The sequence below is a fragment of the Phoca vitulina genome, unplaced genomic scaffold, assembly GCF_004348235.1.
Source record: "Phoca vitulina isolate PV1807 unplaced genomic scaffold, GSC_HSeal_1.0 scaffold69, whole genome shotgun sequence".
Lineage (NCBI taxonomy): Eukaryota > Metazoa > Chordata > Mammalia > Carnivora > Phocidae > Phoca > Phoca vitulina.
In genome coordinates, this window is record NW_022589772.1 from 2,502,854 (window position 1) to 2,517,160 (window position 14,307).

A 14,307-nucleotide genomic window follows, 5' to 3' on the forward strand; every position below is an offset into this window, starting at 1 on the left:
GCGCGTTAAGCCACGTTAGCGGGAGGACTAGAGCTAGGACCCCCCGCTTTCGCCAGAGTGGCTGGACCCCGCCGTTCAATTGTTTGAAACTTCCCCGCCCCCTGGCCCCGCCTCTCTTCCGCCCCCAGCCCCCCCCCCCCCCCCCCCCCGCTCAGGGTCCGGGCCGGCTCCCTCCCTCCGTTCCCCGCCCTCTACTCCGCCCCACTCTCTAGTCCACCCCCCGCTCCGGGGCGGTCCTAGCCGCTCACCGCAAGAAGAAAAGCCACCCATTCGTCCCCCTCCCCTACCTCCCATCCTTTGCCCAGGAGCTGCCTTCATCGCAGTCACGCCCCTTCCTTCCGAGGAGCTTTCTGGCTGCCCAAGCTGGTAGACCCCCTGATTTATTCCTCCATCTCCGCTCTCTTTCGCCTCATCTTCGCTTAGTTCTCACCGCCCCCTCCACCCCCACCTCCAGCCTGTCTTGCCTCCGACCATCCGCTGCTCCACCCTCCGGCCCGGTATCCTGCCTGTCCACTGCCACCAAGGAGAGCCCGGACGGAGCGGCGAGGAGCGGAGCAGCGGGGAGTTGGGGCTTCCCCCTGCCCATCCCTGGCCTCCGGCCCGGGACTGAAGCCACTTGAGCGAGCAGAGAGTCGTCACCTTGTCTTCGGTGCCTTCAGGGGTAGGAGACGCATGGTTACTTTTCGCGGGGAACTGGGGCAGGAATCCATGGTGGCATGAACTTGATCGTGCCCTCGGCGTGAGTGAGTCGGTCTAGATGCGTGTGGGGATGCCCGTGTGTTCTACTTTCTTTGCAGCTGGCCGTGAGTTTTCCGGGATGAGCAGCAACTTAAATCGGTTAAAGAGTGTGCGCTCCTTTCCCGTCCTACAGAGATGCTAGTGGGTACCACTACTTGATGGTACTTCTACTTCCTTGCCTCCTGGGGTCCTTGTAGGTCTCTAGGTAATTAAGCACAAAAGGAGTGAGGGAACTTCAGGTCTACATTTACCTAGAAGGAATGTCTGCGCTTATCTCAGATTGCTAGATACGTTCCTCCTGAATGCTTAGAGTTGGGGTGGGGGCTCACACTGCCCTCCCCCGGGGGCTGTGAATTCTTGAAGTCCTAAAGTCTGGGAGTAATCTACAATGCTACACTTTTTTTGGGTATATGTGTGTGTGTATGTGGTGAGGACGGGATCGCCCAGTATCTGCTTTATAGATGTTAGTGACCAGTTTTGCAAGATCATGCAGGTGTCTTGAGGGTCCCAAGCCTGGGTCACTGTATACTGGTGCTTCAACAGCAAGATGGATTTTATCGATACATGAAAACAAAGAAAAGGAAAAGTGAGAGGGAGAGTGACAGTCTTTGTAGTCTGGTAAATTGCCACTAATAGTAGTGTAATAATAATCTGCAGCAAGGGACTAGATACAATTAAATGAGAGAGGAAAGGGGATGTTTGTGAGAAACAGCATTTTCAATCTCTAGCATGTAGTTTAGAAAGAACTGGAGAGTTGTTTCTGATGTAGTTCTCCTAACCTCCTCCCGTCCCCCACCCCCACGTTAAGACTAGAAGTTGGGAGGCATTTAAAACTTTTTTTGAATATAACCCTCTTCTATTCAGAGAGGAAGATAATTAGTCACCATAATCTTCAATAATGGAGGGCTAAGGTTATTTAAGTCTCCTTGAACTAGGTTTTGAGAAAAGCCCTTCCTTGGGCCAGCCTTTGTGAAGCCTTCTCGGTTAGACCTTTCCGCACCCTCATTTAGTAGCTAAGAGTACTTTGCAATACCATTTTGGATGCGGGATAAATTTTCACCCATCTCCCACCTATCTCCAACTGGGCGAGCATGGCAAAATGAGAAGGGTGGTGGTACTCAAAGACCTGTTATCAAGATGTCACCAACCCGTTGCTTATTTGGGAACAAATTATTTACTTACATTTTTAAATAGTTGTGTTGGTTGATTTTAACGGGGGAAAGGAAAGCAGGAAGGGAGAGAAGGAACCGGCCAGGGCGACAATTTTAAAGGCTATCGTCTTTCAGATCAGCTGGGAGGGAAAAGTTGGCCTGACCAAACTACATTTTATAACTGGCCTGGGACATTTTAATAGCCAGGTGGTTGTAGAGTAGTTGCATCTATTTACAGATGATAACTCAGGTTCCAGTTATTCTGTATGGGTTTATCCGGTGTCATTTACAGACACTTTCTGTCACTACATCATACTTCATTTTAAGATACTTCTTTCTTTGGAAAACTGTGTGGCTCTGTAAAATTGAAAGTGCTTTTTCTAACTTCATGGTCTAGATATGCAGTAAAACCTCTGGCCATGCTTGTATGTAGAGTAACTTTTACGTGCAAGTTGTGGATCTGCTTACCTATTTTAAAAGATTTTAGAAGGAAATTTTAAAATTATTTTTCAATACTATTTTGGATTTGGAAATTGAAAGCTCATTTCTGGTTTGTGAAGTAGGAATTATTAGACAGAGGCATACCCAAGGCATTTTGTGGAGTTGCTTTTTCTGAAGTTTTGTAAAGAGCGAATGAGACTCTTTCTAGAATGCCCTTAAAAACCGTCTATTCAGAACGCAGAGGGATGGATGCTATGACCTTGAGGTCCCATTGAGTGCCAGAATGCTAAGTGGGTACATCTGCTTCTGTGCCTATCCTAAGAGCCCTCTCCCAGGGCCTGTGCCTTCTTTAAAAGGGTGTCTTTGTAATTAAGCAGCCTGTCTCCCCCATCCCCCTTTCTTCCTTTGATCCAGCTTTTTAAGGCCTTTTTTTCCATTTGGAGACAAGAGGAGTTTCTCACACTCTTCTACGCCCCTCTTAAGGTTTCTTTTTCTTTGCCCCCAAAAAGTCCCTCGAAGTTCTCAGGATGGTTAGAAGTTGTTTTGTTTTGTTGGGGTGGAGGGGATGTTACCAGTGAGGCGAAGTAGAGGATATATTCCCTCTTGGGAAATGCTTGTGACCAGGTAGCCTCCTCCATGGAGACTGAGCATTTGGAATGCATGAGAACAGTCTATTCTTAGGGACTGTCTGGAAGAAATTGTCCTTTGCACCCATTAAGTGCAGCTAAAACCCACTGAAAGGGGTGGAGAGAGGTGTGTGTGGTCGTGGCTGAGCCTTTTAAGATGGTAAATGGGTAAATGTTCCCCAATCTCCTATTACATCACCTCTTTCCCCCATGGATTCAGTGGGTTTGGAGATCTGCTTGACAAATTAATTAGCTTGGGACTAAACCAATTTGTTCAGAATTGTGCTCCATTGATTTCCTGTCCCCAGGAATTTTTGTTGGTGGTTTTCTATGACGTGTTGTCCTTAGTCTTGCTTACTTCTTCGTTCCTTGCTGCCTTTTGTGGACTTTGGTCCAAAATCTAGGGTCCCACCCCCAAGTCAAAGGTTAGAATTTGGTCCCAGGACCTAAGGCGGCATTAAAACAGGCTGCCCACCCTGCACCACTCTCCTCCATGGTCGGCTTCTGACCCCCTTGAACCCAGAGAAAGGAGGGAAGTTGCCCCTTCCTCACACAACACACAAAATCTGAACTGAAAAAAAAAAAGGAAAATAAGGAGGTCACTTGCTTTCTGAAAGAACCCACTACAGGTTTCTTTGGAAAAACTAGCTTTCCTAGTTCGTGCCTTTGAGCTATGACTTGATATATAAAAATTCACTATAACTGGGCCTTCTCAGAAACATATTTATTGCATAAAGGAAGACATTAGAATTTTGTTGTAATGATTATAGCTTGAATTAAGTGAGGCCATTATTTGGCCTTTGAAATCTTTTTGTTATATGGGATGGAGTTAATTGTCTAAATCATTCTGGCTTGTAATAATGCTGGCCACGTTTAGCCCCAGCCTACAACCACTTGTAGAAGGGAGCTAGTATGACTTTCTGGAGATAAATCAGACTTCACAGATTTTGATAAGTCTAAGGATGGGACTGTCTAGCCCACATAGGTTACAAAATTTAATTCTAGTTATTGTATTTGAATAATCCCAGGATCCAGAAAATTGTTTCTGGTAAATAACAGCAACTAATGCCATTTTTAGTAGAAGAATCTACAATAAGCTTTCCTAGTGAGCCTATTGGTGAATGGGACCTGGGCTCTAGGCCCACCTCTAACTTAGTTTACCACGCTTGGCAGGTCCTCCTCTGTAAATTGTGAGAAGTTGGACAGGGTGATTTTGAGAACCATTTCTCAAAAGTTTATGGTGCCCTTCCTAGACCTCTACTTGTGATGTGAATGTGAATGATTTCTACTAGAATGAGGTGCAATAATTGTTAGAAATACAATCATGTAATAATCTAGATGTAAAAAAAAAAAGCCTAAGAAGATATATCAATATAAATGCATTGTGTTTTGTGTTTTAACAACATATCAAATTAAAAAGCTAGGATCCTGCCCAAAACTTCATCAAGAATCCCATCGTTCTAACGGATCACCCACTTTCATTTTTCCTAGTTCCTTTACATAGTTGGGGGTGGGTCACAGAAATTTACAAAGTTTCTTTTAAATAAGTGCTCACCTAAGACTTAGCTTTGTAAACCTGTGGGGAAGAATGAAATGAGAACCTGACTGAGTATGCATGCAGAATCATGTATGTATGTTCCTCGAATGCCAAGAGAGACTAATATTTAATTAGTCTCTAGATTTAGTAAGTAATCCCTAACCCTTTCTGTGATTTAAGGGTGTTCATGTATCTAGCAAGGCTGTTCAGTCCACTCCCTTGACCTCCTGTTACCCCTCCCCCATTCTATTTAAGCAAAAAAGAAAACTAGGTTCCGCTGTTTACTTTGTCTAAACCATTAGCAATGGATTCTTAAATCACTGTATCATGATAGCCCATCAAGAAAGTACAAATTTGAGTAGACTATAAAATTTCCCCAATGAGAAAGGAAAAGCGGGAAAGCACAAATGTTCTGTTTCATGGCTTTGAAAATAATGTTGAAATTAGACTAAAAAATAGTAAGGAAACTAAGGATTTGAGACAATTAAAGAGGTATAGGTGTGGCAGAATGACCCACACATAATGGGTTCTTCATTTGAGGCCTTCCCTGTACAGTGGGAGTTCGGTTACCCGGTCTTTTAATTTTCCTTTGAAAAAGAGAAGGTATAATATACATATGATCTCCATTTTGGATGAATTCATTCCTGGAAACCAGTGGCTCATCGTAAATTAGATTAAATTTCTTTAACCAGAATAGGAAAGTGAAATATGGGTTTTTAGTCCTTAGAAAGCTCCAAGTTAAGTACATTTTTTATGATATGTATTCATGGGGAAAATGCAGATGGATATATTTGCTAATACCTCTGAAGACAGTTTTTGAAAATCTCCTTTTTTTTTTTTTTTTAACGCTATAGGCTGCTCTTGATGTTTGTAAAGTCACTTTCATTATTGCCCCAACTCCATGAAATATTGTTAGACTGTGTGACTTGAAGCCAGGATCTGGGTTTCTGTGCCCAACCCTCTTTGACTTGCCATGTGACCAAGCATAAATGAATTAGCTGCTCTGAGCTTCAGTTACCCTTCTGGGAAGCAGAGATATTAATACTTCACAGAGGTGGTTGGGCATGCTTCATATTGGACACATGCTTCGAGGTCATTGGATGAAAGGTGTTTGCATGATGGCAGAGCAGGTTTATTATAAGGTCCTGAGCAGGTGTTTGCTTTTAATGAGCTTTGCTCTCTTACAGCCTGCAGCGCCCTTTGGTGCCCCATTGCCTTACTGACTATAACTGATCATCCCAACATTTGTATTATTGACCCTCTTGGCTCTTAAAAAACAATTAAACATTTTCATTCTATGTGGTAAGCTGAAGTTCTAATAAGAGGACTCTGGCATCTTCCAGGGTGATGAAAAATCGCTTCGAAAAGAGACATTAGTTGAAATGTGCCATAGAGATCAGTGAGTTCTTCAAAGCTCTTCCAAAAGATTAAAAAGAGTACAACAAATTTCTGCGTGTGTCTGTGTATGTGAATGTGTGTGTGTATTTTAAGGGAGAAAGGTTTGAGTAATATTTGCTTGTGACACATACTGATGATAGCCAGTCACTGAAACCCAGCCGTTGTAGTGTTTTATACACAGCTGGTTTTTATTAATGATGGAATATTTATGCTTGCTGTACAATTCGTGGCTCATTTCCATGTGTATGTCAGAACTCAAATACCCCCCAAAGCAACATTAAGATAACATTAAATATACATGTGGCCAAGCTAGAAAGGGTGGATTTTGGGGGGTCTCCCTTATTCTTACTGGTGTTGCTTCAGATCACCATAACTGCCCCCCAACTTTAGGCATTGGTGCTGATCTTTTTTTTCCTTTATATATCCCATAGCAAACTTCACATTTTGATCTTTTTGATACGGACAAATGATCTCCCCCCCAATAATGCAGATGAAACTGATGTATGTGTTTTTTAAGAGCATATTTTCCCTGCACATGCTTCTCATTATCCGAGAGGCCTGGACTCAATCAGTAAAGGAGCAGAGAAACCACATAATTGAAAGGAGAATGACGGTGGTGCATACTTGGAATATTTGTGGGAAGGGGATTGCTGACATCAGAAAATGTAGTGGCCTGAGTGTTAACAGCATTGAAGAGAAATAAGCTTTCTGTGTTTCTGTGCATCAAGAATTATTTTTAAGGGGATAAAAATATGGGCCAGGTTTGACATCCTTTTATGAAGTTGCCCTGGAAACTTTGATGAAGGTTGTTATAGAATAGTTCAATTAAAACCTTCCCCATTAGGAAGCTAATTAGTACATCACTTACTCATTTTGGTTGTTTTCAAGGGGCAGGATTTGCATTGACTTAATGGCATTTCTTTCCATGTGACAGCAAACTAAGATAAAAATCACAGATGGGGAAAATTATTAGATAGCCTATTTTGAAGAAGTCTAATTTCCTCTTTATTACATTTAGGTTTTCACTTCAGAATTTTGTTTCACTCTGTTTATATACAGTGATCACATTTTAGTTTAGTAACCAGTTTTACTTTTGGGATCACCGGCTGTAAACCAAAGCTTATTAATTTAGTCTTCCATATGAACTGGAAAAATATGATGAATGACAATAAGCCATTTTATTAAGGTAACATTTGGGTTTTTTTTTTCCTGCAATTAGTTTCTCTTTGCTCGTGTGTGTGTGTGTGTGTGTGTGTGTGTGTGTGTGTGTGTGTCTTTGGTGGGGGGCAAATTGTTTTTTTAAAAGCAAACAAGTTTTGCAGCTAAGGAAATTTGGATGACCCCTGCTATCCCCAAAGAGCATTCTTTCTGCCCCAGGCTCTCAGTTGGGCTTCCATGAGGGCAATGTGATGACTTTTTTGACCTGGTACTTTTTGTGACTAGGCTAAGTGGTTGTCTCTTGGCAGCCTGGAGGAGACCGGTCATGATGGCAACTGGAGTCCAGGATTCCTAGTGCGTTCTTTCTACTGTACTCTGTGTTTTTTAGAGGAATGAATACTTACACATGAGGTTTCAGGGCCATCTGCAATAGAATAAGTACTAAACACATAATATGGGCCTGCTGTGGTCCTCCTTTTCTCCATAGCTAGTAGGGAACAGTCATTCTTTACATATATCCCCTGATGCTCTGCCTACACTAGTTTCAGAGAGTGAGAAAGGTGGCTGGGTTATAAGATTTGTACTTTAACTGATTTTACCCTAGGCCTTCCTGGGAAGGCAGAGTCTAGATTTAGTTTTGCAATGGCAACTCGGTCAAGACAGGTTCCTGGGGCTTGCAAGTCAGTGTGAGGAGGAGGGGCTGCCTTTGGGGAGTGACTCAAGCCCTTTGGTATGAAGATATGAAACTCTGGCTCCCGTCCATGCACCTGCTGGATGCCACACCGGCAGTCAGCACCTGAGCCCCACTCAGACACAAAAACCAGACTGAAGGCAGATGGGGCTCCCTTCAAAAGGGGTACAGCAGCACAGGGAACTCCCAATTATGTTAGCGCAGCATCACTGCAGATTACATCTCACCGCTCCAGTGTCGATACGGGAAAACGTCTTAGGTTTTTTCTTATGGGTGCAGCGCACTGGCTTGCTCAAGATACGGTTAGAATCCTGAGAGAATTTCGCGTTCCTAACGAGTTTCTCTTGTGAACTGTCCTCTTAAAAAATGGAGAGTCAGGTCCACAGAGGTTTGTGTCTGGTAACCCTGCAGAGGGCAGGAAGTCACCAGACCTAGGTTCTGATCCTGGCCCCACAAGTAAGCCACGGTGAAACCTTGGTCAAATGAGTTATCATTAGCTATCTGTTCTGGGCTTAAAGCTTCTCCAGTTGTGAAATGGAATCAATCACATCTGCCTTTATTTCCTCACAGAGCGGTGGAGAAGGACAAGTAGGATAACAGAAGTGAAAGAGGTTTTGTCTCCTTAGAAGAAAAGCTGAGAAACTAAAGGTAACAGAATTATTGTTCTTGCTATTCCATGTCTTTCATCCCTTGTCTTCTCTTTCTGTTGCCTCCAGCAAAGTCTTTGGGGAGTTGTGATTTACTCAATATGCAATATGCAGTTCTTCTGGGTATTTCAGGTGCCAGTTAACGTTGTAGGTGTTGGGAAGGATACAGAGGGAAATCATGCACCCAGCCGGTGATCTCTAAGATCTTCCATTTCTGGCTCAAACTATTAGAGCGATTTCTGCCTTGGTACTTAGAAGCTTAGGACACAAAATTAACTTCTCTCTTTCTCTCTCTCTGTCTTCCTCTCTGCATTGTAACTGCGGACTTCTGTCCCTGGAGCATGTATTCCAACATCTAGATTGAAGGTATGGGAGGCGGGGTGGGCAAGGCACTGGGGTAAATAAAGAAATTTCCCTCTCACTACCACATTTGCAAAGTACCTGACCCTTGAGTGATGGTTTCTCCCGAGGGTCCGTCCTTAGTTTCATCCTTGGTTCTGTTCTGCTCCCGCCCTACATGTTCTAGCCCACTCTTTGACCTTACCTGTTATCAGTATGGTAATGACTCCCAAAGATCTATCTCATCCTATCTTAGGCTCCTCCCTTTCCAACTTCCCCAACATCAAGTTGGCTATCAGATGTCTCCTATTCAGCTCAATGGTCTTTTCCTCTGGGAAGCTTTGCTCAGGTGGCCCAGAGTTTTTGGCAGGGTCCTCTGCGTTGCCAGAGCTTCCCATTGGATTGTCCCCACTCTGCTCGACTGGGAGCTTCATGAGGACTGGACTGTGGTTTATTTCTCTTTTTTATCCACCCTAGGGCCTAGCCAGTGCCTGGCTACAGCAAACGCTCAGTAAAAGTTTGTGGAAACTACATCGTGTGTGTGACAGTCCTGCAGTCGAGCTGTGTACAAAGTCCAGTGGCAACACCAATGAGAGAGAATTAGTTTTCCATACTGAGCCGAGTTGGGGGCAGAGGGAAGATGGAGGAGGATTAGAGAAAAACCTTCAAGGGGAAGGTGGCATGTGGACCTGTCCTCTTCTGAGGGCTCTGACTAAGCAGCCCAGGAAAGAAATGCCTGTTGGGTCTGCTCTTGCTAAGCCAGGGCATCTCTGGCCTGTTGCCTTCTCTGCTTAGGACTGGATGACTTTTACAGCTGGGTCCGCAAATAAACCTCTGTCTATAACACATTGACCATTTCAGACAGGTGCCACTTAGTCATATAACATTAAACAGGGCTGACCTTAAATGTGCCACCTTCCCTGTGGCTGAAAACAGAGGCTCATTGGTCATGTATGCTTAGTTCTATACAGAAAGATACCCTTTAAGATATAGGAAAGATTGGTATCTGAAAACTAACAAATTTAATTCCCAGACTGTAGTAGCATGCTGGGTCACTAGAACTGAATGTCTTCAAGCTGACTGTCAGATCTTTCCAAGGGCAAAAATGAAACATGATATAAGCCATTACAGGCCATGAACCTGTTCTCACCCACCTGATGCTTTTACTAATTAGCTTCTTGGCCGGGTGGCAATTTGGGGCAAGTGCATGCAAGCTGGATTCACAGGGGAGCCCACATTCCACTCTGCCATTTCACAAGTCGCTGGGATACTACACTGCTTCTCTTGGCTTCTTTCCCTCCCAGGAGTCCTGCTCTGCCCTGGTGGAAAAATGGGAGAGGAGAACTCTTCATTAAATGAAGGAGAGATTTCATGGGGCTTTGGTGTTTTGCTACTTTTATTTTTTTAGTGGGCCGTCTAAAAACATTCATGCACCTTGACCCATTGATTTCACTTGTGGGATTCTATCATTAGGAAACAATCCAAAATATCGAAAAGGGCTAAGTCTTAAAGATGTTTTTGTAACATTATTTAGACTAGCACAAAATTGAAAGCAATTTAAATGTCTTAATAATTGGAGAATGGGTAAGTGAGTCTTGATACACTCCTGTCACGGACTATTACACAGTCATTGCAATGTTTGTTATGAAGTCTACACCACAGTCTATACCATGGAGAAAGTGCTTATGAGGAAGTGAAATGTAGGATCCAGAATTGTACATATGTCAATATTTCATGGCTTTGTAAAAACACAAATACACATAGAAACAACTGAAGGAAATATTCTTTATTGGTAACAACGTTTAGGTTGAGGTGCTGGGACCTTGAGCAATTTTTTTCCTCTTTATTATAAATATTTGCACATTGTGTTTATATTATTTGTAAAAGTAGAAACAAAAATAAAAGTGAGTAGTATGGCATTGAAGATAGGAAATTGGTAAAGCAGGCATCTTCTAGGTATATTCCTAAAGTTTTCTCAGGTTATGCTCAGTCTGATTTCATGGACTGCTTTTCCTTTTTCTGAGGTAAAGAGAAATGGGATGTCATGACATGCCCTCTTCCTCCCTTGGAATGGGTGTGTGTGGAGGGAGATGGTGTGGTGGTGGCAACAGGATTCTTCTTGTTACTCAGTATGTCACTGTTCATGTACACTTCAGGGTTAATCACCTTTGTTGCCTATTAACATGTTCAAGTTAATTGCTTTAGAGTACAGAAAAGTAGAACTGGGATCCAGTTGGCCACACCTTTGAGTTAACCATCTCAGAAACAGATACCTGACACTGATTGTCAGTAAGATTTGGAAATGCCAAGGCCTTGCTGTGGTTCTTAAAATAATCTTCCAACATAATCTAGATAGAGGTAGAGCTAGAAGCAAAGAGGTGGGACCAACTCAAAGCCTTTTCTTAGCACTGGACTTACGTAAGGGCAAGTTCCAAGTTGGTTTGATGTTGGTAGGACCAAGAACATGGGCCTGGAGACATTGATCAGTGGAGGTTCATGTTACTCTCCATCCCACCTACAAATCTTGACCTAAAGAAGAAAGATTTTGCAAGGGCCTTCTGCCATGCTTCTACCTACACACATCTGTCTCTCTTACCTCTTTGAATTTTTCCCCCTGCTGTTAACATTTGACTTCTGATGGAATTGGAAAATTGGTAGTAACATTGAGCCAGGTTTATAGTCTGTTAAAACCAGAGTCAGTTCAATTCAATAAATGTTTATTAAGCATCTTCTATGTACACACTAATATGCTAGATAATATATTAGAGTGGAAGGACTATTGCCCTGGGAGTCATAAAACCTGCATTCTGGCCCAGGCTCTGACCCTTGTTAAGCTCTTGTACCTTCATATACAGAAAGAGGGGGTTGGACCACTAGATGGTCTCCTTAGAGTCTTTCTAGTTCTGGCCTTCACTGATCTGAGAACCCCTGCACAAAGACTGAGTTGCAGGTAAAGGTTTTAAAGAAAACCTTAATTCATAAAATTGCTGTAGTCTTCTAGGGAAAAAAAAGCCACTTTGAAATAATAATATTAATAGATTTTATTGAGCCTTTACTTTGTGCCAGGCTCTGTGCTTAGCACTTTACATGAATTACCTCCCTTAATCTTTATAACAACATTGTGAGGTATGGGCACTGCTCTCCCTATCTTGAAAATGATGAAATGAGATTTAAGGAGGTCAAAAGAAATGTATGAGGCCAGCTAATAAGCTATAGATCCAGGATTTGAACTTAAGCAGTGTGAATCTAGGCCCAGGCCCTTAACCATAGCGTTTATACTCTCTGCCCGTCATGCATTGAAAGGTTAGAGATAACCTGCAAAGGGATTATTATTTCTTACCTCCCAGAGGAAATGAATTAGTATCCTGGGTTGCAAGACTGTTGGGCAAGGTGTTCTCTAGGACACTTCAGGCCAAAACCTGGACCAACCTGAGGAGACACGAGAGAATTTAGAGGGCTTTTTTGCCTCTCTCTTTGTGTGGGAGGTTTTGCGTGTGTGTGTGTGTGCGCGCGTGTGTGGTGTGTGTGTGTGTTCTGCACAAATATATGCACGTAGATATGTAGACATAGGGGAAACTTTGAACTGGCTCCTTTACATTTAGCTCAAAGTAGAACTGTCCAGAACAAGTTGACTGAGATTTAGCAGAGAAACAGGTTTCCTAGACTTAGGTTCTTCATCTTGGTTGGTGGAGTGAAGGTTGGGGGAAGAATAGGAAGAGGAGGTAGAAGGGATAGAAAGAAAATCTTACAGGCATATTTCAAAATTTATTTGAAGGGTAGGAATTTGGTCTACCCTGGCCACCTTGTAATGTTGCTTTTTCTGGGACGTGGCTTGAGAAACATCTGGGCTCTCACTCATGTGTTTTGGTTCAACCAGAACTGGGTTTGACCGAGGTATACTGGGAGAGGCCGATGACTGCAGATACAGTAAGAATTTAGCTTGGCCTTGCTGCCCTGTTGTCGTTAACAGCAGAGTTGAATATATAGATTCCAATTGTATTTTTAAAGAGAGAACCATTGGAAAGCCTTTCTTCCCGTATCAAATATCCTCGGGGACAGTCTGTTTGTCCAGGAGAAACAAGGTTATTTTATTGATTGAAGATGACGTCAGAACCCTGGCAGTGGCGTGATTAAAGCTGCGGGCAGATTGAAGGTTGCAGAGTTCATACTATTTTAGTTCTTGCGCATGAGACAAGGAATCTTTTCCCTTCCTTTCTCTAATAAATAAATGGAGTAGTGTTTTCCTTCTTATGTGACTCTTAACATGTAGACGAACATAAGTTCTTGAAGAAAAAAAAGAAATCAGTACAGTGGAGAGGAATCAGCACAGCTTTTTTTCTTAGGCTGATTTCTTTTCCTCTTTCAGACAGAAACAAAAAAGGCCAGGGGGCGGGGTGGTGGGGAGGGACAATCTGTGTCCGGTTGACATAAAGTGATTTGGGTTTTGAAAAGGATATGGACGAGAGGGGACAAAATTAAGGGAAGAGAGTAAGATTTTGGACAAGGAAAGTTTTCTTTGTGAGAAGCTAGGTATGAGGAGCAAGCCAGTCAAAATCGGCATGAAGAATCGAAATCGTCCTGGAAAATAATTGTATGGTGCTTTCTCGCCAGGGGCTCAAGTTTAAAGGCCTCGGGCTGTTTTCTGCATGTTTTGGTTGAAAAAAAAAAAGACAACTGTTTTGTTCAGAATCGCACAATAGAAGCACGGTGGTTATTTACCACACTCTGTTAATAGTTCAGCTTTGATTCCAACTAGAAGTTGTTCCTCTGCTTTGAAATTAGGGAAGACCCCCTAAAATAATTACCTTGCAGATTAGAGATGATTTTGCTTTTGATTGTGATTATATGTTGGGCCCAAACAAGATTGAAAGACAGATTTCCGTGTTTGCTCACTCTGTATCTCTTCACTTTATTTTTGGCAACATTGCAAGGAAATAATGTTAAATTAATCACTGTGTGGTTTTGTGGATTTTTTTTTAACTTGGATGTTTTGGACAGGCTCCCAAAATACAGAGACGCTGTGCGCTTCCTTTGCATTGCCTTGCTCTTCAAATGGCATCTCTGATGTGGATTAAAGCCTTTCTTTCAAGTGACATGAGTGAGTCATGGCTAGGCTGGGACAGAAAATAGGAATGTGGATCATGTGCATCTCACCTAAACACAAACTCCTCAGTTTCATAATCATTTTGGTTGGCCCTGCAGGGCTTATCAGAGGGCCAACGCAGTAATTAGAAATGAGGACTATCGCAAATCCATACATGGTGGGCATTTGCATCTAGCCCTTATAATGTGAGCCTAGGAGTTTACTTCTGGGGAGATGCTGGGGCCATGGAAGTGCTGAGAAAGCAAGTGGAGGGAGGCATCTTGTCCTTGGAGAAAAGTTGCTGCTGTGTGTTGAGAAGAGCGATCACCTTTGCTACTCCAGTAAGAATGGACCGGCCGGCAATCAGATTGTAAGCTCTGTGAGGGTAGGAACCAGATGTGTGTCTTTTGTATCCTTCCTTGTGTCTAGCACGAGGCTGGCGAACGTCTGGAATAGCCAGCATGCAATAACTACTTAATGATTTGGTGGAAAAGAAGT

At 42.9% G+C, this 14,307-nt stretch overlaps 1 protein-coding gene across 2 annotated transcripts in view; it reads left to right on the forward strand.

Moving 5' to 3' along the window:
- The first annotated feature begins 282 nt into the window (after positions 1 to 282).
- The window catches only part of AMOT (angiomotin), a 64,754-nt gene continuing 50,729 nt past the window's right edge, over positions 283 to 14,307 (forward strand). For both annotated transcript variants that reach the window (XM_032392784.1, XM_032392785.1), the window contains exons 1-2: positions 283 to 661; positions 8,311 to 8,388. The gene's annotated coding sequence lies outside the window, so the exon portion shown is untranslated. The remainder of the gene's footprint in view (positions 662 to 8,310; positions 8,389 to 14,307) is intronic.